At 37.7% G+C, this 21,295-nt stretch overlaps 1 long non-coding RNA gene across 1 annotated transcript; it reads left to right on the top strand.

The window, feature by feature from the left end:
- The first annotated feature begins 9,995 nt into the window (after positions 1-9,995).
- On the top strand, positions 9,996-18,625 carry LOC141727151 (uncharacterized). Its single transcript, XR_012578200.1, has 3 exons — positions 9,996-10,816; positions 14,596-14,685; positions 18,278-18,625. It is a non-coding gene; the product is annotated as an uncharacterized LOC141727151 (long non-coding RNA).
- The last annotated feature ends 2,670 nt before the right edge of the window (positions 18,626-21,295 follow it).

Raw genomic sequence — 21,295 nt, forward strand, 5'->3', positions numbered from 1 at the left:
GGTAAAACTCCAGAATAATTTCAGATTTTTGCATACTCATCCAGCCCCTCCTTCTGCCCAAAGAAGAATCACTATAAATTCACACCAGGTTACCCAGTCTGGTACTCACTGATTGCTCACTTTATGTTTTCATCTATGTTCTCTGAACCCACTTCAACAGACATTATCTAGGTGTAGCATTTGTTTAATTTGAGTGATTTTTGGGTTGCCATGAAGATAATCTTCTCACATAAGAAGCCATACGTACATCCAAACCTTTCACATTTCTGAGTTACTGCCTGATTCTTTGAAACAAATTCTGTATTAATAATAAAAATATTTCTGTTAAATATTTTTGGGAGAGGGGGTGTGGTTTTTTGGGCTTTTTGGGTTTTTTTAAGTTTTAAAAAGAGTCTTAGTATTGAACACTGATGAACACTTAATGGCCTCAAGTCCCAAATGAGGACAAAGGAAATAATAATTGATAAGCAGTTAAATAAAGGGATTAAGAAGTAAGAAGGACCAGACTGTGAGATGTGATGAAGGCGAGGATGTAGATGAGGACAAACAGGTGTTTTAATGTCAATACTGACAACACTGTGTGTGCGAACAGGGATAAAAGAAATTATTTTAGCTACAACTCATGTGGTTTCCTGAAGGAAGAAGGTAAGAATGGCTCATAGAGTGGGATATAAAAGAGATGATTGATAAACCTGTGTTTAAAACAAGCTTGATGTGTATAACTGTAAATATTGGGGTACCGTGCATTGTTGTTACTTGGTGTTGACATGTGAAGATGAGAAGTATGGAAAATTTAAATGGCAACCTACTCCTGCCATACATTTTAAAGTTATACATGAAAGAAAACCAGGTGAGAAATGCTGGAATATGGTACAAAGGGACAGGAATGGTTGTTGAAAGAGTCTGGTTACTGAGAAACAGCTTAGATTACTGTTATGTTATGTTACATTATGTTATGTTATGTTCTATTACTATATTATATTGATAACTTGGAGGTAAGTAAATTTAAGACTTCCAAAGCTGAAATTGTTAGTGTATTTACAGAAAAGAATGACCAAAGTTTTATTCCATAGCCTGGAGTAAATGGAGATTTGATGTTTCCAAATAAATAATAGGAAATAATATTTAAGTATCTTTGGATACTTAGGTGTAGTAAAAGGCACTACCAAAGGACTATTTCAGACGGTTGAACTCATGGGCATTTCAGTGTGATGTGTTTCTATACAGTCATGTCTTGCATATTGGTCTTTGAAATTTTGAACACCTTTTCTGCCACCCCGATGGGCCTTGCCAATGCTGTGTATTGATGTGATCAATTAGCTATTTTATAAAGTAATTTCATAAGATGTGCACCTTTTGTTTGGTTGTACATTTTTTAATGACATCTGCATTTATTATCTCCTGTTTTCTGCTAGGGTGTTTCATTAGGTGTATGATCTAAACCACATAACACTGTGAAACAAAAAACTGGCATAATGAAATGTTTTTGAAAACACAAATAAACAGGTGTATCTTTTAAATTATGTATTTTGTCTCAAATAATGTTAACATTATTTAGGATAATATTAATATTATTATTAATAATAATGAAAATTAATATTTATAATGTTTGTAAACTATAACTTTTTATAGTTAAAATTTATAGTTTAATATTGACAAATAATATTATTAATATTATTCATATTATTTGGCAATATTAAACTTGCCAAAGATTCCTTTGAACCCCTAGCAAAGAGCGGTTTTTTTTGTTTTTCCCATGACAATTTAGTGAGACCATATTTAATATTCTTATAAAAATTTAAATGCAGTATTCTTACTTTGCTATTTATAGGAAACTGAAAAAAAAATGCTTTCCAGCTAGCTGGGTTATCTTAGATACAAATTAAATTTGGACAGCTGACAAAGTATCCTTGGAGAGCTCAGACACTTGCCAATAGGATTAAAGAAAATCTGCTTTCCTCAGAAACATTGTGAAAAAGATAGTGGAAAACTAAAAGTCTGAAAATCAAAACTAGACTCTCTTGTGGAAACAAAATGTCTTTAAGCTTCCATTATTTTATCCACATATTAAATTAATAGTGACTTATTTCAAAAAAGTTTTTAATCAAATATTTTAACATTGCAGAAGACATGAGCTATTAAAATGTCATGAGTCTAAGTGAAAAAGCCTCAGACTACATTTCATAACTTAGCCATCTTCATCTTAAGGCAGTTTGCTTTGAAGTCTAGGTCCTCCTGGCTACTCATATATTGATTTATCAAACAATGACTATTTTCCCTTCTGTCTGTGATATGTGAAATAAGTGGTTGAGCTGCACATATTTTTCTTTTTCCTAGAATTAATTGCTAGAGTTAATAGGGAAATTATTCAGCTTGAATAATATTATTTTTGAAGTGTTACTATGATTAGGTAGATTAAACTTAATAATATTATTGTTTCCAGAATTACTTGAGAATCAGAAGCAATGACAGCCATCTCAGTCATATATTGTGAATAGACAGATCTGTTTCTGTGTCTGTGAAGAACATTGTCTTCTGTTTTCACTTTGTTATATTACTGTTAGGAGCACCATATGCTTGAAAGCCTAAATGAAATATCAAAAGAACAAAAATCTGCTGTATAGAACCATCCTCTCTTTTCTCTTCATTCATTGGATCTTCCTGAGGACAAGTGATAAATCCACTTTGTTGGTGGATGCATACTATAGATGATGCAAAGAACAGAATGAAACAAGGGGAACTTGAGTCCTGTAGGAGACCAAATTGATTTCTTCAGGTTATGGAGATTCCACAGTGAGCACTTCAACATGTAGCTGGAAAAACATGCTTTTAATTTAAACAGAATGAAGAAAAAGATGAATCCTCCCTTCATCATTCTGCTGTGATGATTACCTGTAACAGGAGAGCTGCATACCTTTTTCTCCAGAAATGTGACTTGTATATTAACTCAGAACACACAATGCAGTTTAAGGTATATGTAGGATTAAGAGAAATGCCACATCATTAATAGGTGTAAATAGTCTTGTCTTTTCTTGACAAGAAGTTGGGAAAATTTATTTTTGTTTCATAAAGTTATATCTCTGATGACTATAATAGCTTTTTTTCATATTAACTCTTAAGAAATTTGCGGGTGTGTTTTATTCAGATAAATGTTTTTGAATTACTGGTGAGCTTAAAGTCAGTGTGACAAAAACTTCTTTTAAGTGCTGTTTTTAATAATAGAAAGGAACATATGCACAAGGAAAAGGTATAAAAACAAGTTTGATATTTTCCCCAGTGATGTTCTAATTAAAAATTTAGTCATCAAATAAAATTCTGGAACAATTTAAACCATACTGGCCTCAGTGAATCCTTTTTCTTTACAGAGGAAACTGACATTTACAAAACTTTATTTCAAGATTTATAGCTTCATTTTCAACTATATGAACTTAAAATAACTTTCTAAAGGATAAGAAAATGTGTAAGATGAATAAGAGTCCAAAATTAACTTCATATGCATCTAATTCATCACTTCCACAGATAATTGCTTACAAGTAAGAAGTTCAAAAAAGTAATACTGGGACTGTTAAATATTATAAATAATTCTAGCACAATCATTCTCTGTCTAGTCAGTGTTCAATATGAGACAGTTTTTGTCTGATCCCTTTGGCCTGGGACAGTGGCAATGGCTTCATTCATACATTGCGTGCAAGCCACAGGGAATAGCTAAAATAAACAGAAAGAAACCACCAACTTCACTAATAAAAGGATTTTGATTGCTGCTTAAAGACAGATTACAGTGAGGGTATGGAGCAGATTTTTCCATACAAAGTATGGAAGAATAGATGTTCAAGGTCAGGAAACCTAATATCCTCTGTCCGTAAATGTACATGATGGAAGGTGTAAGATCAAGAAAATCTGTCGAATACTTCCTCACAGTGCCCTCCAAGCTGTAATGACATGTTCTCAAGTGTTTTTTTAGTAAAACCACTTCCTGTAGAGATTTTTGCTCCAGTGTCCCAAACTTAGTGAGAATGAGTTCCACAGATTAAAATATTGCTAATATTATTGTATTCTTAATTTTTTTCCAGGCATGTCAACTACAGATTCTAGAAGATGCATGTCTACTTCTCACATGGAAATCCTTTCCTGACTATTTTCTGAATACTTTGTTCTCTTTGTAAACCAATACATTATTCTGTGGTCATTTTTTCAAGGCTGAAGAGATTTAGGCGGTTTAAATATTTCCTTGCCTGTATGTTCTTCCATACTTCTGTCCACTTTATCTCTATTCTTTTCCCAAATGCATTTTCCAATTTGCAAATGTGATAGTTAAGACACAATTATGTGAATCAGTTAAAATTATTTCATACTGCATTTAATCTGTTTTTTACTGAACTGTCATGACTTTCAAAAATTCTTCCTTTATTCTTCACAACAGATCTCAATCTTCATTTATCTGAGTACTATGATGAATTCAGCAAATGTGTACCTTTACATTCTTGCCTTCTTTTCTATATAATTTATGAATTAGTCCAATACTTGGGGTCCAATCCATATATATTATATGCACAGATTTCTATGAGATTTAGCTCTTCTTTGATACCTTTTCTTAACTGTACAAAGGTAAACAACCAGGAAGGACTAGTAAGAATTTTTTTTTTAAGGAGAATGAAGGTAGGCATAGATGTACTATTGCCCCAGAATATGACAAATGTACACAGTGAATTTTACTGATGGATGTAAGAATGGATAATATAATAGGCTTAGGCTTTTATAAAACATTTATTTATTAGATTAGAATATTATGTTTATAAATACTAATATTTTACAGGGTAAATATATTAAAGCAGAAAATATACTTAAGTATAGTACTTCAGTACAGTGCGATTACTGTAGGGATCAGTGCTTAATCTTGGTTTATTTCAATTTTCTTATCAGTGGTCTTAGAGCAAATGTGAGTCTAAATATTTGCATGATGCAAAATTTGACAGAATAATAAATATTTCTCTTAACCACATAACTCAGTTTATATAGCAAAAGAAAAATAGAGAAGAAGTCCTGTTTTCGTCTTGGAGAGAGTTAATTTTCCTCTCAGGAGCAGGCACAACTCTGTGTTTTGTGTTTAACATGAGAATTATGTTAATAAGACACTGATGATTTTCCTGTTGCTGAGCAGTGTTACCTGGAATCAAGAACTGTCCAGGGTCTTGAAAAAAAAAGTCGAAAAATCACTCGAAAGCTAGAAAAGCTATAATTTAAAGCAAGATGCTTGATGTTTGTCTGCAGTGTGTCTCTGTCCCCACTTTAGAAAGACAGAGATTTATTTGCTTAGTTAGTACTCCAAATGCAGTAGCAGGTGGTCTGATTATTAGCCAAGCTAATAAGCACTGCTGAGTAAAACAAAATGTAGCCTAGCACTGTGTCACATTAATGCAACCATATATTTGTGAGTGTTAAATTTTATTGCTCTATCTTTTATTTACATTACTAAAAATAGTTAGCAAAAGAGCAGCTTAGAAATCAGATGTTCTGAACATATTTCAAGGTGTGCATCCAGCATTCTGTTTGCTTTCTGAAATCTTGCTGTAAAGGCTGATAGCAAGTCTACAAATAGGTAGCTGATGAGAACTTAATGGAAAACTGAAGACTTGCATAGAAAGAATGAGATATCACCTTTCTGAAGAATCCTCCTGTTTAGGATGAGTCAGCTGGTGAAGTACATAGTAACAACAGTAATAGCAGCAACAAACAGTGTAAACTCTGGGGCAGAACACCTGAAGGAGCTAGGCAGGGAGTTTCTGGAGTCAAGGACGCCCAAGAGAGACCTGGCAAGATTCAGCAGCTCTAATGAGCAAGGCTGACATGATGACAGTCTTGCCAGAGCAGCTGTAGAACATGGTACAAGAAGATTTCCTGGGCTGATTCAGCTGTCAGATTATTACCCATACAGGTCAGCAGAGATGAGGTTGAGGAGAGAAATTCCAAGGCATTTAAAAAGGACTCAGGATACTAGAAGGATTGGTTGAAGAGGGGAGCACAGGTTTTGTTGTCTTCAACCCCTCTGGTAGCAGGGAAGAATTGCTGAAAGGAGCAGGAAACCCACTTGATCAACACGTGGTTTAAAGACTGGTGTTATAACTGAAATCTTGTTTTTTCATTTATGGGGTGATTTATACAGAACCAGGCCTGCTGGAGACAGATAGGGTTTGCCTGTCTAAAAAGGGTAAAAGAATTTCAGGCGTGAGTAGGCAAAGCTGGTTGAGAGTGCTTTAAAATGGGTTAGAAGGGGAAAGTGGATAAGGACAGGCCCAACAGAGATGAGTCTGGGGGTGACATGCCAGATTTGGGGGTGTCATGGACAGCCCAGCTAAAGTGTGCCTATACCAATGCACATGAATAACAAACAGGAGGAGTGGGAAACCATTGTGCAGCAGGAAAGCTACAACGTATTTGTCATCATGGAAACATGGTGGGATGACTCCCATGCCTGGAGTGCTGCAATGATGGTCATGAGCTCTTCTGAAGGGACAGTGGGCAAGCAGAGGCAGTGGAGTGGCTCTGTACATGAGGGAGAGTTTTGACTTACAGAGCTCAAGGGCAGTGATGATAAGGTTGGGTGCTGGTGGGTATGGGCCTGGGAATGCCAATGAGGCAGACATCCAGGGGGAGTCTGTTACAGACTACCCAGACAGGATAAAAGGGCAGCCTCTCTCTAAGAGCTTGGATGACATTTCACTATTGCTAGTCCTTGCTCTTTTGGGAGGCTTTCACTTGCACGGTATCTGCTGGAAACTCAAAAATGCAGAGAGGAGGCAATCTAGGAATGCCCTGTCCCTGGAGTTTGTGGACTTTCCTGACATGGCAGGTAGGACCAGTGTCCTTCTACATCTGCTGTTTACAAACAGAGAAGGGCTGGTGGAGATGTGGCAGTCAGAAGATACCTTGGGCATAGTGACAATGAAATGATAGAGCTTTCAATCCTTGGTGAAGTAAGGAAAGGGATAAACCAAACTGTATCTAGCATTGCCAGAGGGCGAATGTTGGCATGTTCAGGAGACTAGTTAAAACAATCTCTTGGGAAAGAGTCCTTAATAACAATGGGATTCAGGAAAGGTAAGTAGGAAATTTAAAGGGTGCAGGAGCAGGCTGTCCCTATGTGCTGAAAGGCAAATCATGGTAGACCACCCTGACTGACTAGGGAGCTTTCAATGAGAGTTCACGATCCTTGGAAGAAGGGTATGCAACTCAGGGAGAGTACAAAGATATCATTAGGCAATGTAGAGAGAAAATTAGAATGGCAAAAGCTCAGCTAAAAATCAAAATTGTTTTTATAAATACAATAAGAACAAAAGGCAGTCCAAAGAAAACCTTTCATCCTTTATTAGATTTGGAGAGAAACATTATCATGGATGCAAAAAATGCTGAGGTACTAAATGCCTTCTTTGCCTCAGTCTTTAACAGAAAAACTAGTTATCCTTAAAGCAACCTGACCCTGAGCGGGTACACAGAGACAGGAGCAGCACTGACCTCCTGTAATCCAGGAGGAAGTAGTCAGTGACTTGTTTGTGAGCCATTAGACCTAAATCCATGGGACCAGATGGGATTCACCCACGGGCACTGAGTGAACTGGTGGAAGTATTCAAAAAGCAACTCTCCATCATTTTTCATCAGTCCTGGATAGCCAGGAAGGTCTGGGATGACTGGCCAATATGGTGTCCATCCACAAGAAGGGTCAGAAGGGGATCCTGGGCTCCTGTCAGCCTGACCTTGGTCCATGGAAAGGTCATGGAAAAAATCAGCTTGAGTGAGATCGCAGCATGTACAAGACAACAAAGGAATCAGGTTCAGCCAGTGTGCATTTAAGAAAAACAGGTCCTGCCAAACCAACTTGGTATCCTTTCACGACCAGGCACTCTGTTTAGTGGATGGATTAGGGAAGAACTCAGGATGCAGTCTACCTGGACTTCATCAAAGACTTCAACACTGCTTCTCATGGAACCCTCCGAGAAAAGCTGGCAGCTCATGGTCTGGATGGGTGCACTTAATCCAGGTTAAACGCTGGCTGAATCAGGCTCAGAGAGTGGAGGTGTATTGGAATATGAATCCCAATATAACCAGTTAGATTGTGCCTGGGTCAGTGTGACCCTCTCTGCTGAGCCAAAGGCGCTTCTGTGGTGCTTTACCCCAGAGATACCTTGGCTGCTGGAGATTGCAGCAGGGCACTGGTGCAAGTCCAGGCTTGTCAGGGACTCCGTTTACCTCAGGAGAGAGAGCTTCTGGCGATGGTGAAGAGAAGAAAGGAGAGGATTCTGCTGGAGGGTTGCCAGATGTTTGTTCCATGGTTACAGAGGTCTGAACCGGGGCAACTGCTGCCAACAGAATACCGGCCGCATGGTCTCATTAACCTTTTAAGCTCCGGGACAGGGGAAGGGGAGGGGACAGGTGAGCTACCAACCAGGTGAAAGGGGCAGGGTCTCAAGGGACTAGGGACACCTATATGGGCCAATGTCCCCCAGCCTGAGGAGCATCCTTTGAAATCGACGAACCACACGACGCCTTGCTGGTATGTTAGCCTGATTGACAGGGCACACTCAGCAAGGGGCGAGGGGGAAGGGAGAAGGGATAGGCACACCTGGGAAGGGACCCGGAAGTTTAAAACAGGACATTGCAACACACCGCAACAGAGGTGAATGGTGCTGCATCCAGATGGGGGCCAGTCACCAGTGATATCCCCAAGGGATCAGTGTTGGAGTAGGTGCTGTTCATTATCTTTATTGGTGATGTGGACAATTGGATAAAGTGCACCCTCAATAGTTTCACAGATTACACTAAATTTAGTGGATGTGTTGATCTGATGGAGGGCAGGAAGGCTCTGCAGAGGGATCTGGACAGGCTGGATCAATGGGCCAAGGGCAAAGGCGTGAGGTTCAATAAGGCCAAGCATCCAATCCTTCCCCTGAGTCACAACAACCTTGCGCAGTGCTCCAGGCTGGGGGAAGAGGGGCAGGAGAGCAGCCAGGGAGAAAAGGACCTAGGTGTGCTGTTTAACAAGGGCTGAGCATGAGCCAGCAGTGGGGGTGGCCAGAAGGCAAATGACATCCTGGCCTGTATCAGCAATAGTGTGACCAGCAGGACTAGGGCAGTGATTGTCCCCTCTGCACACTACTCTGAAGCCACACCTTGAGTCCTATGATCAGTTTGGGACCCTGACTGCGAGAAAGACATTGATGAGCTGCTGCATATCCAGAGTACAATACAGAGTTGGTAATGGGTATAGAGAAAACGTCATACAAAGAGCAGCTGAGGGAGCTGGAATGTTTGTTCTGGACAAAAGGAGTCTCAGAGGAGACCTTATCACCCTCTTTTATTCCCTGAAAGGGGGTTCTAGCCAGGTGCTTATCAGGCTCTTCTCCTAGGCAACTACTGACATGATAAGAGGACATGGCCTCAAGTGGTGCCTTGGGAGACTAAGGTTGAACATCAAGAGGAATTTCTTTACTGAAGATGTGGTTAAGCCTGGGAATAAATTGCCCAGGGAAGTGGTGGAGCCACCATCCCTGAAGGTGGTTGGTCACAGCACTTAGTGCTATGGTTTAGTTAGCATGGTCGTCATCAGCCAAATGTTGACTCCATGATTTTGGAGGACTTTTCCACCTTTAGTGACTCTATTACTTTATGATCAAGATCTAATTCTGCCAACTTCAGATAGATTTGTTTTAAGCTGTGCATGTCTGCTTTTTTTTGTTTTCATATCAGGTTTTAAATCAGTCTGTATGTTCTAATAAGTAAATAAAACTCAGAACAGTGTTAATGATTAAAGGATTATGGTTTCATCATGTTAATTAATTTGATTCATAATATATCATTGCTTCATGAACTCACTTTTTCCCTTAATGGCTATGCTCATGAAAAAGATTTCTTAATAAAAAGATTATCTTCAAATCCTAGCTTATTCTTCTAAGATTCAGAGAAGGTCCCTTAAGGTACATGGATTACAAGATCATGGAGAAAAATTCTGAAACAAGTTGCCCATATGGCATGAATCTTCAGCTGATCTGAGTCACCAGATATTTCCTAGACCTTTTCACAGCAATTCTTTAACTGACAGATTAGAGTGATTATTCCATTAACTGTTTTTCAGAAGCCTCCCCAGTTCTGAATTTGGAGTCTGTGACCTGCAAGAGCCATTCTGAGTTTTACATTCTGAATTTATTCTATCAGCCTGGACTTGTTAAAAGGAAGAGAAAACCAGGAATTTATGAAGAGAACACATTTTTTCACATTCATCTACATACTTTTGAGATATGAGAAGAGGTGAAAATAGAACCCCCTATGCATTCTACTCTTGATACAATTTTTTTTTCATTTCTCTAGTATTGTAACACATGCTTCTTCAAAAAACAAGTAGTTGGGACTTTTTGCATTAAAGATTTCAGTCCTCCCCCTAGTTAGAGAAGTGAACCTTCTCAGGCAGTATTCAACTATTTTGCTGCAAAAGAGGCCTACCACAGAGATTACAGAAACTTAGAGAGTCTCTGATGGGAGAGGTAAATTTTAATCTCCTTTGGCAATTCTCAGAAATCTCTTTGGGAAACTGTTTGATAGAAATGCAACATTACCTGCCCAAATCATTACTTTTTTTTCTGTCTTTGTCAATTATTGAGACAGATGTCGGCACACAGAATAGATTTTATTGGCATTTCACTTCCATTTTCCCATTTGCCGGTGGGAAATTTTAATTAAACAAGTTTTGCTGTATCCCCAGACATCTTTCCTATCATCTTGCGGTGATGAGTTCATCCCACCATGTCCTCAGGAGGAGTAGTAATACCAGGTAAGTACATTTTTCTACCTTTTTCTACCCTTTACAGAATTCTCTAAAACATCTCAGTCTGTGAAGCTGTGGAAAGAAATAAAAACAAGAAGAAAGTAAGTAACCTAGCATGTGCTAGTATATAACAAAAAGAAAGTAATGAAAGACAGAGCAGCTCAGGGAGGGAGCGGATGAAATCCATATAAAGCCAGTTCCCACTGAAAGATATATCCAGATTCTAGTGTGGGACTGGGTATTGAATAAAATTACCTGATATGGACTAGCACAAAAGAAAGAATTAAAAAGCAATGAATTTGCAGTCTCAATATGAAAGCAATTTTATTAATTGTGGGAGAATACGCAAAAATATCTGAAGCATATGAAAAATAGAAGTTCACCTCATATTACTTCCTATTTCTCACTATCATCCCTAATGCAAATACAATTAGTATATGTCCATTTATTTGTCTGGATATGGACATACAGCTCACATTTGTGAAGTCAGTTATGTCTCTAAAACAAACTGGAACTGTAAAGCAAATATATTCTGATTTCTGGGGTTTGGCATATTTTAGGGTATGTTCTATAGTCACACTCCTTATATCTTATCTAAGGAGTCAAACTCCTTATATCTAGGCAGGATAAGAGTCTTTGAGCAGGTAGACAAACTGTTCTTTCATGGAATTTTGTTGTAGCACATAACTTATACATTCCCATGAATTTTAACTTCAGAATGAGTTTCAAACTTACTCAAATAATGTTTAGGGACAATTTCAGATGTCTTTGACTTTTAGGCATCCTGACTTGTTTGAAAATATTTATTTTTGTGCAATCTTCTGCTTTACTGGAAAAATAGCAAATGTTTTTGCAGGTACAACCTGCAAGGGTGGAATACGGAGCCAGGAAGATGCAGGGAGAATGATCCATCTGTTGAAACTTCGGACAGAAATTTGGACAAAGAATTATGTGTACTGAACTGGCACTTCAGCTACTTGTACATTTAATATTTTAAAATGAGCAAAATCAGAAGACAATGCCTGACATCAAGACTTCAGTGGTTCACAAACAGTGTAGAATTGTTCATAATGCATGTGAGCTCTGAGAAATTTGTGTCAGCTTTTGAGTCATCCTGGACACAATTTGTAGCACATGGGAAACTCCTAGTTCATTTAATTAGCATCCAGAAGATTGTGAAATTAATAAAAATGCAAAATTAGGCAAAATGATACAAGGTTTTTTATAAATCTTTCTCAGCAGCCTATCATGTCCTGGAACACTGCCTGTGCTTTGAGCACTTAATGGCTGCAAATTTTTTTCTAGTAGATTCTGTACCTTTGTCTTTAGTCAGGTATAACAAATTTTGCCTCACTGAAAATAAATCTATCTCCTCCATGGAAACCGTAGTCACTAACTTTTACAAAGTTCTTATAACAGTTTAACAAAATATTATCAATTTTTATGTCATCTACATTGATACTATTATTCTGTTCAGGTTCAAGAGTCTGGATCATATATATATATATATATATATATATATATATATATATATATATATATCCTCTTATGATGATGTAGGGAGCAAGCCTTTCTTGCCTGAGATTTATAAAATAGAAATTTATTTTCATTACAGAATATATATATATATATCTTGATTTTTTATACATATTGACCATAATTGCACTGAATTTCCACCCTTTTCATGTAGATTTCTCTCTCAGAGTACCATTGATGCTTCTTGAAACTGGTCTCTGTCTCTACTTTTTGAGGTCACAATTTTTCCTTGAGTAAATATGTTTCAGAGAGAAACTCTAAATAGAAAAAGTACAACATGTGTTTCAGAAGAATGATTCATTCTAAAGCCAAATAGGCCATTCAAAAAGCTACAGACACTATCCCAGTTAATACAATTTTTTTCATAAAGTTTTAGCCTCTTATTAGAAATCTGCTCATGTGTACACTCTCTAAACATAGACATGCTGACACAAATATCATGTGCCTCAGCTGTGGGAGGCCATTAGGACGTTGTCATTAAGGTAACTGTGGGAAAGATCACTTTTAATATTTGTAGATTTGCAGTGTTTTCAAGCTTTCCAAATTTCAATTTGGTGTTGTAAATTGCTGAAATGCTTGAAAATGTGGGAATTTACTGTGTTTATACCAGTTCACATGCATGTAGTAATGTAGGAAAACAATTCAAACTAAACCAAAAGAAAAACAAACAAACAAACAGACAAAACCAGCAGCAACAACAAAACCCCAGAAACATGAAACTGGCTAAAGGAGTGTACACAAAATGATACTAGTTGCCACAGTACTAACCATTCTTATCAAACTTTTCCATAATCATTTGAGGACAGAGCAGTAAAGCAGAAAGAGGGATGGAATCATAAAAAATGCTGGTTTGGAAGGGACCTGCAAGAATCACCAAGTCTAATTCCTGGTCCTGAAGTATGACACACCCAAGAATCACATCATGGGCCTAAAATTGTAGTATTGTTGAGGAGTTTGGAAATCTTTTTTTGTGACACAAGTTCAGTTCTTTTTTGAATAAAGGGTTTTCTCTTTCTCTCTATTCTGTTATGTGATTGAGAACCATAGTTCTTCCTTCTAGGACTTGGACAGTTATTAAAGTAATATATATAGGCAATATAGCTGTAGGCCAATATAAGTAATTCCAAATAAAAAGCTATAAACTTAGTATAACTGTTACTTACTGAGCTTATCTTGTAAATAAAAAATCACATATGTTGTATTTTTGTAAGCTTCTTCTAAAAAAGGGAGGATTTAAATAAAGTCGTATTTCAATGAGACTTCTGTAAGAGTATATCTGCAATTATAGGATTAATGGGCATAAGTAATGAACTGAGATAAAACAGATTTTAATACATTAAGCTACTTAGTTCAAAAATAATTAAAAATCATTTTTTCAAACCCATTTGTTTTATATTTTATACTATGGGAAGACAAACACAAATCTCTTACCTTTCATAGGCTTATTAAAAATCTCCAGGGAAAGTAAGAGGTGTTTAAAATGCAAAATGTAAACTGTAAAAAATATAAGCAGGTATTATGTACAATTATTTTTTTATTCTTTAATATTATTAGAAGAATTTAATATGCTTATTCTGTTCTCCATAATGTAAGTCACAATTATTAGATTGTGCTTGACCAAGATGCTCTTTTGAGCAATATTTATTAAAAAATTGTATTTGTTAAGGACTCCATATTCCTCTCTCTCCTTTGACTAGACAGAGGGACTTTGCATTTCTGATGTATTTCAAAGACATGAGACTTCTAGGCAGATGCAGAAAGCAATTGCTTCCTTCTAGGGAGGGTATAGGACCTACATGTGGTCTAGATTATAAAAAAAACCCAAAAGCTATGGAAATTATGTTTTGGAAGTCATAAACTCTGTTAATGGGCTTCTCAAATACAAATTGTCAGAAGAATAGGGAGAAGAAGGTGTTTTCTTCATTGAAATATGTGTAGGTTCTTGCTTGAGATGCAATAAAGCTCAAGTCTAAGCAATCTTGTTCAGTGAATGGATTTTTCTAGCTACACATTATTTTTAAAGGAAAATGAAATTAAATGCACGTATATATACAGAATTTAAGTATGTGTTCTTTCTTTTCAAAAGACTTCTGAATATGATTTTGTTTTGGAAAAAATTTAATCATTATATTTTAGAGTACTAAATAAGCTCAGTAATCCATTTATTCAGTTGACTTTCTTAAAAGGTCTTTGGTTTGTATGCTTTAATTAAATAGTCCTGGGCACTGTTCTCCTTCATTGTTTTCCAGGTAGGAATTTACCAAAGGAAATTATACTGTTGATCTTTGAATTGGATGAGGCAAAAACAATATTTCTTTCCATCCTGGGATACTCATGAAGTAAGTAACCAACCACATTTACAGGCTGGAAACTGTTGTTTCTCTGTAGATGCTTACTGCTCTCTCTGAGTCAGTGTACAAACAAAAAAAATCTCTCTTAACTAAAAAGTGTGTGATACACTTTTTTCCAGATCTTCAGTTATTATGAAATGTGCATTTAATTTTTTAAACTTAGAAATTTCCTAACTTTTCTTTGACTTGTACTTCAGCTATGTTGTTAATCTAGAACAGAAGAACAAATAATAGCTTGAAATATTAGCTGCTGCTAAATGATCTGGCATGTAATTCAGACATTTCATCCCAGTAAAAACGAGACATTTTCAACAAAATGAGAGAAAAATGGAAGGCTACCTTGAGATAAAAAATTAATTCTAAGGTATACTCTAACCACATTCTGAAGTTTTCAATTGTGTTTCTATCATACTTACTATACTGGTTTTATATTGGCCCAATACAGGCCCAAGAATGCAAAAAAAATCTCTGATAAATCATAGCTTTGTGCCCAAGATTTACTGAAGCCAAAATGTGTGTAATCTTAAAATCCAGTCTTACCATGAGAAGCATTTTCCCTTTTGTTATCTTGCATATCTGTGCTAGTTTTGAGTTAATTTCTCCTGAGGTAATTTCTGTTCAGGTAATAGTAGCTATTATGGGGCTGTGTTTTGGATTCATGCTTGAAAACAGGGCTGATAACACAGGGCTGTTTTTGTTATTGCTGAGTAGGGATAACACAGAGCCAAAGCTTTGGCTTCTCCTCACCACCCCACCAGTGAGGAGCTGAGGGTGTGCAGGGAGCTGGGAGGGGACACAGCTGGGACAGCTGACCCCCACTGACCCAAGGGATTTCACCCTTTGAGGCATCACACTCAGCATAGAAAGCTGGTAGGGAAGAAGGAAGGGAGGGGCACAGAGATGGTGCTTGTTTGCCCAAATCACTAATAAGCATGGGGCCCTGCTTTCCTCAGGATGTCTGAACATCTGATGCCTGCCTATGATTTGCTTTGCTTGAGACTGTAAAGTTTGTTTTACCTATTAAACTGTCCCTGTCTCAGCCCATGATTTCCTCACTTTTACTCCCCCCTGTCGCTGGGTAAGACTGAGAGAGCGGAGTGCTTAGTTGTTGTCTAGGGTTAAACCACAAGTAAATCTCATCTGTTCTTATTTCAGTTATATCTTAAGAAGTACTGAAATATAACTTGACTGTTATTAAAAAAAAAGCAATATCTTTCTTGTTTATTGTATTTAACTCAATGTAACAACATCAAAGGTAAGATTTTACAGTGGTTCATTGAGTTGAGCTTTTGTGTTCCTGCTGACATGACAGGTAAACAAGAACTTCATGTTAAATATGCCTGAGGCTTTCCACTCCATACAATTAGTGTAATGTTTGGGGGTTTTTCAAACCTTCATGTAACAGAGGCAGATATTTTGTCTCACTAAAAAATTCTGAGTATCTAAGAAAACTACTGAAGCTCTTTAGATGCAAATTTGCTATCTTTAGGAAAAACAGTATGTTTTCCTTATTAGTAATGGTAACATATTTTAAAGTGCCGTTACTGTCAGAAACATTTCCCTAAAGATTAGCTTCGCATAGCCTGGTGCATTACCTCTTTTTTTTCCGTTAATGACATCTAGGAAATTTAATCATAATACTGATCAATGAGTAATCTTTCTAATCAGTAGCCCATCAAGTTTAACATGGGATCTGAAAAATAAACTGTTGTTCTCTGCATCTTAGGTAATCACTTGTGAGGGAAATCCTAGATTTGAAAAAGGCAGTAATATAATTTTATTTAAAAAACAGTTTGTTTACTAGTGATTAAATTTAGTAAGTTAGTTATTAGAATTAATGCATTCAAAATGGGTTCCAAACTTTAAACTTATTTTGCTTTCATTATCCTTCTTCCATTGTAACCTTATCAGAGAATCCAAATAATGCAATGTTTATGAGACATGGAAGTCCTCTTACTGCCAGCTTTCCAACTGAAACATTACAGAAAAGGGAACTCTGGATGTCATGGATTAGATTTATAAAGGGATTTTAGGCTCTGAAAATAATCTAGGCATAAGTAGGTTTTATCCTCAGCACTTAAGGCATTTGGTTATTTGCAGGAAGGATTCATTCTTGATAAAAAATATGTATGTGGAAGCACAAACATTCTGTTAGGGGAGAGAGGATGGCTTAAAATGCCAGCATTGTGATTTATGTCTCCTGCCTTACTAATATGCAAAGTTTTTCTTACTGAAATGGTACTGCAAAAGAATGGGGTACATCTGACAATGTTGTGCAAGGCTATATTTGTAATCAAACTCACTGATCTTTTCAAGAGGGATGGAAATGTGGGAGGGGAGTTCCTGCAGAGGAGAACTATGTAAGAGTGCTAATGTGTCCAGGAGACACCATGATCAGAGGGCTGTCATGCATCAACTGCAAAGGCTGCACAACCCAGGACCCATCTCAAATGTTTACACACAAATGGGAGCTCTGGGGATGAGAGGAGGGCAGCAGCCATGCGTGCAGAGTAAGTGAGCTGTGACTTCAGAGGGATGAGAGTGACACGAGGGTAGCACTCTCACACCTGCAGAGATACAGTGCAGAGGTACAGGTGCTGCTGGAATTGCAGGGTTATCAAGGACAGAGAAGGGGAGATCTATGCAAAGGGCTAGATCAGAAGCATGGAACTTACTACCTGAGAAAGGTTAGCCTGTGGATAAGGGTCAGGGGACAGCACTGCCCCAGTGATGCAGAGGCAGACTAATGCAAGCAACTCGAGGTCAAACTATTGACCCAGATGACTGACAGATCAGCCAGGTAAGATGTTCTGTTGAAGCTGCTGAATGTATGGAGGTTGAAGGCAGACTTGACTGTGGTAACTGAAGGGCTCTGGAGAAATATAACCTGAAAGATGTGACCAAGACAAACAGCAGTATTTCACAAAGGCAACCACCTTGATTTTGAGATGAGCTGTCTTTTGACCTGCTCAAATACTTGCTTGGAAACTGCCCTTAGAGGAAGAGGAAATGTTCCCTTAGAAGCAAAGGCACTGAAGAGAGCTGAGCTCACCCCTGAAACAGGATAAGCTGAGGCTGATAATTGAATTCCCATCCCAAGTTCCCAATTCTAAACTGCTGGGAGCCTGGGACCAGCAATTTATCAGGACATAGCAGTGAACACAAGTAGTTAAACAGCCTCTGAACTTGGGGCTTCACCACCAAGGAGAAGAACCCTGAGCCATTGTTAGGCATTGGTAAGACTGTCCTGATAGTCCAGGCTTGACGCCCTGGCACAGGATAGACCCTGACGTACAGGAATTAGTCCAGTGGAGGGTTACCATGGCAGTGTACTGGACATGAAGGGAGACATGGAGAGTAATGGGCTTGTATGACCTGGGGAAGATGAGGGGCAGGGTAGACTTCATTACTTGTGGTGTGTACAGTGGAATACATGTGGATATAGGGGTAGGGTACAGAGGAAATTAAATCAAATTATTTTTGGTGATACAGAGCAATAGAACAAGTGTCAATATGTATAAGTTGATATTTAAGAAATTGTGAGGAGATGTTGTTTGCATTTGTTTCTTTTTATTTTCAGCAGAAGAGTGGTCAAGTACAGGAGTGGAACACTGGAGAAATTGTGGTGTCTCTGCAGTTTGAGGTGGACACAGCACTCAGCAATCTGGTCTAATATTCTCTTGCACTGAGCAGAGAAAATGTTTAGTAGTCCCTTACATGCTAAATTACACAACCAGGTGGTTTTCTGGTGGCGTTGAAAAGATCAGTTAAAAAGTTGAACAAGTAATGCAAAAGTTATTTGAAGCAAAGTCGTATTTCATAGCTGCCAATTATGTATACTTCATGTTATGCTTTGATTAATAAGAGTACTGTGCCCAAGTGACAAAGTCCTTGAAAAAAAAGCTAAATTCTACTTTAGGAAAATGAAACAATGCATCACTCTAAGAAGATATATTAAGAGTTCATAAAAATAATTATTTCTGCTTTATTCAATCTTTTGAAGAAAATTTACTTAACTGTATGTTTTCAGTTAACAATATCTCTTCAGTAAGAAACTAAAGGTAGTATTCATTACCAGAGGCATTTCAGAGCTACAGTCACATTGTTAAAATCACAAAGACAATGAGATCCTGAGCAAAATGAAGTTCGAAATAGCTGTTTGATTTCCCTTATGAGGCCTCTAAATGGCCATTTTCATGGGTGTTCAGTAAACGAAGTTTGGAAGACTGATTTCCTTCTGCATATATCGTCACAAAACTCTGCTGGCCCAGAAGACTGTATGCTTTGCTTTGATATTAAATTTTTGCAGTCATTAACAGTCTGATGCTCCATTATCAGTCTAATATAAAGGATAAGGCCTGATAAATGGGAAGAATAATTTGAACAAAATGTTAAGAGTATTGTTTGCCCCTTCTCCTCACCTGTCCCTTCTTTTATATTAAATAAGAGTTGCCTTGATTTCCAAGCTGGCAAATGATCTGTCACAATGCTCGTTTTAACAAATACCCTGCTCCAGCCCTGTGTGTGCCAGTGCTCTGATCCCACATTCTCCCCTCCCCATACTCTGAATGTCAGGCTGCACTGTCACTGTCACAATGCCCCAAATTGCCAGAGAAACTTCTAGCCCTTCTGAGCTGCCTGTGTAGATACTCTGGAGGGAATAGACAGAAGACACACTGGTTGCTCTCGGTGTTGTTAACATCATAACTGATTATACAGTTCCATGACAGTTTGCATCAACACCTTGATAGTGTTACAACAAGAAATTCACTTCTAGGGGAGCTGTCACAGTATTTAAATGTGGTCAAGCAGTCAGACTTCCTCATTATGCATCAATGACAGAGTGCCTTCTTTTAAAAAGAGCATATTACAATGGGTTGAAACACTGCCAGGTTTGCAGCACATATGTTTCACCAAAGTTCTAGCTGAGAAATTGTAAACCACCTATCAAAAGACAAATAACAGTGATCTCTTGTTATGAGATATTGCTGCCTACAATGTGGAGTTTGTAAAATGCTTCCTTAATTTTAATGTTCGGTCTCGGTTGGGGAGGTGTGTTGGTTTTGATAATTTTGTTGGGATTATTAAGTCACAATATTATGATATGAGAAGATAAGCAGATCAGACAGAAAAATCTTGCATTCTGAATAGTACTAAAAGTAAGAAAACTAACAGGATGGGATGATTTCCTGTATTGTCAACTTGAAATGACCAATGATCATTTCATACTTTCAATTTGGAAAATGACAGTCTCAGTCTTCTTTTCAGTATTGTCCCAGTGCTCATTATTACAGTCCTCATGATCAAGAAAATTTTGGTGAAAAGTTGCATTTGTGGACTGCAGAGATGTTTCCACTGAAAAATTAGTAGAAGAAGCAATTACTCTTTTTCAAAACTGTCAAGTGTGTTACACTCAATCAAGTCTCACAGACTTGTATTAAAATCAGGACTTGAATCTTTTTCAGTTTGACCCCTATGTTCTTAAAAAAGGTTTCAGTTTAGAATGTTTATGTGTAATTTTATTTAATTAAATTTTAAAAATTAAATTAATTTTATTTAATTAATTAATTTAATTAAATTTTATTTATTTATTTAATTAATGTAATTGTAATTTAATATGGCTTTTGAAAATGTTAAGATTTTAGCAGAATTTTTCTCCAAAAAGGATAAAAAAAGGAATATGCATATATCTTATAAAGGACTGTTGTAGTGTGTTCTGTTAGTTTATTTAATTACTCCCCTATTTTCTGTATCACTCTCCCATTTTCTGTAGTGATTCTGCCCTCACCAGTTCTTCCCGCCATGGTATTGTCTGTCATTGGGTTACCTTGGTTACTCCCGCCACAGTTTATGTCTATCCTCTCTGTTATATGATTTCCCCTCCCCTGTGTTTCCTTATATGGGAACATGTTATCCTCCCTGGGCCCAGTCAATCACTCCCCACTCCTCCTAGTTTGCCAGAATCTTCTTCTACCTAGGAGTTATGATTGGCTGTGGCTCTGGGGCCCCGCCCTTATAATGTAACTATTGGTTTCTCCCCAGTGCCTATTATGTTAAGTGCACTCTCCTACCTTCCCCTACTGGTCCTTTGTAAACCCCTCCCTGAGATTCCCTCCTCCCCTTCATAACCCTGTTGCACCCTTTGTTCCTGGTCACTCACTGGCAGACACGTTAGGTTCAACATCTGGGTGTTTGTCACTCACTGGCTGACGCCTGTTAGATACCAGCCAGGTTGTCACTCCCTGGTTGACATGTTGGGTTCTACAATAAATCTGACAAGTCCCCAGTGAGTGTCCGGACTCTTTACTCTCGTCGGCCAGCAGCGATTCCGTCTGCAGTGAGCACAGCCCGAAGCCTTCTGACGCCGAGGGGTGCCCAGACATTCGCAGTTGGGTGTTGGCCGCCCTCCTGCCAACCAGACACCTGATTAAAGGCCACGCCCGCGCTGCAAAGGACATTAAAAAAAATGGGGAATCATTGAAATTTTTGTCCTTTTATTTAGAAGTTGCTTAATAATCACTGCTATATGACATCAACAGCGCACTTATAAACATGCCAGTATGGCATTCCAGGAAATAAAACCAAGACTACCTTCCCC

Source organism: Zonotrichia albicollis, chromosome Z, assembly GCF_047830755.1.
Source record: "Zonotrichia albicollis isolate bZonAlb1 chromosome Z, bZonAlb1.hap1, whole genome shotgun sequence".
Classification (NCBI taxonomy): Eukaryota; Metazoa; Chordata; class Aves; order Passeriformes; family Passerellidae; genus Zonotrichia; species Zonotrichia albicollis.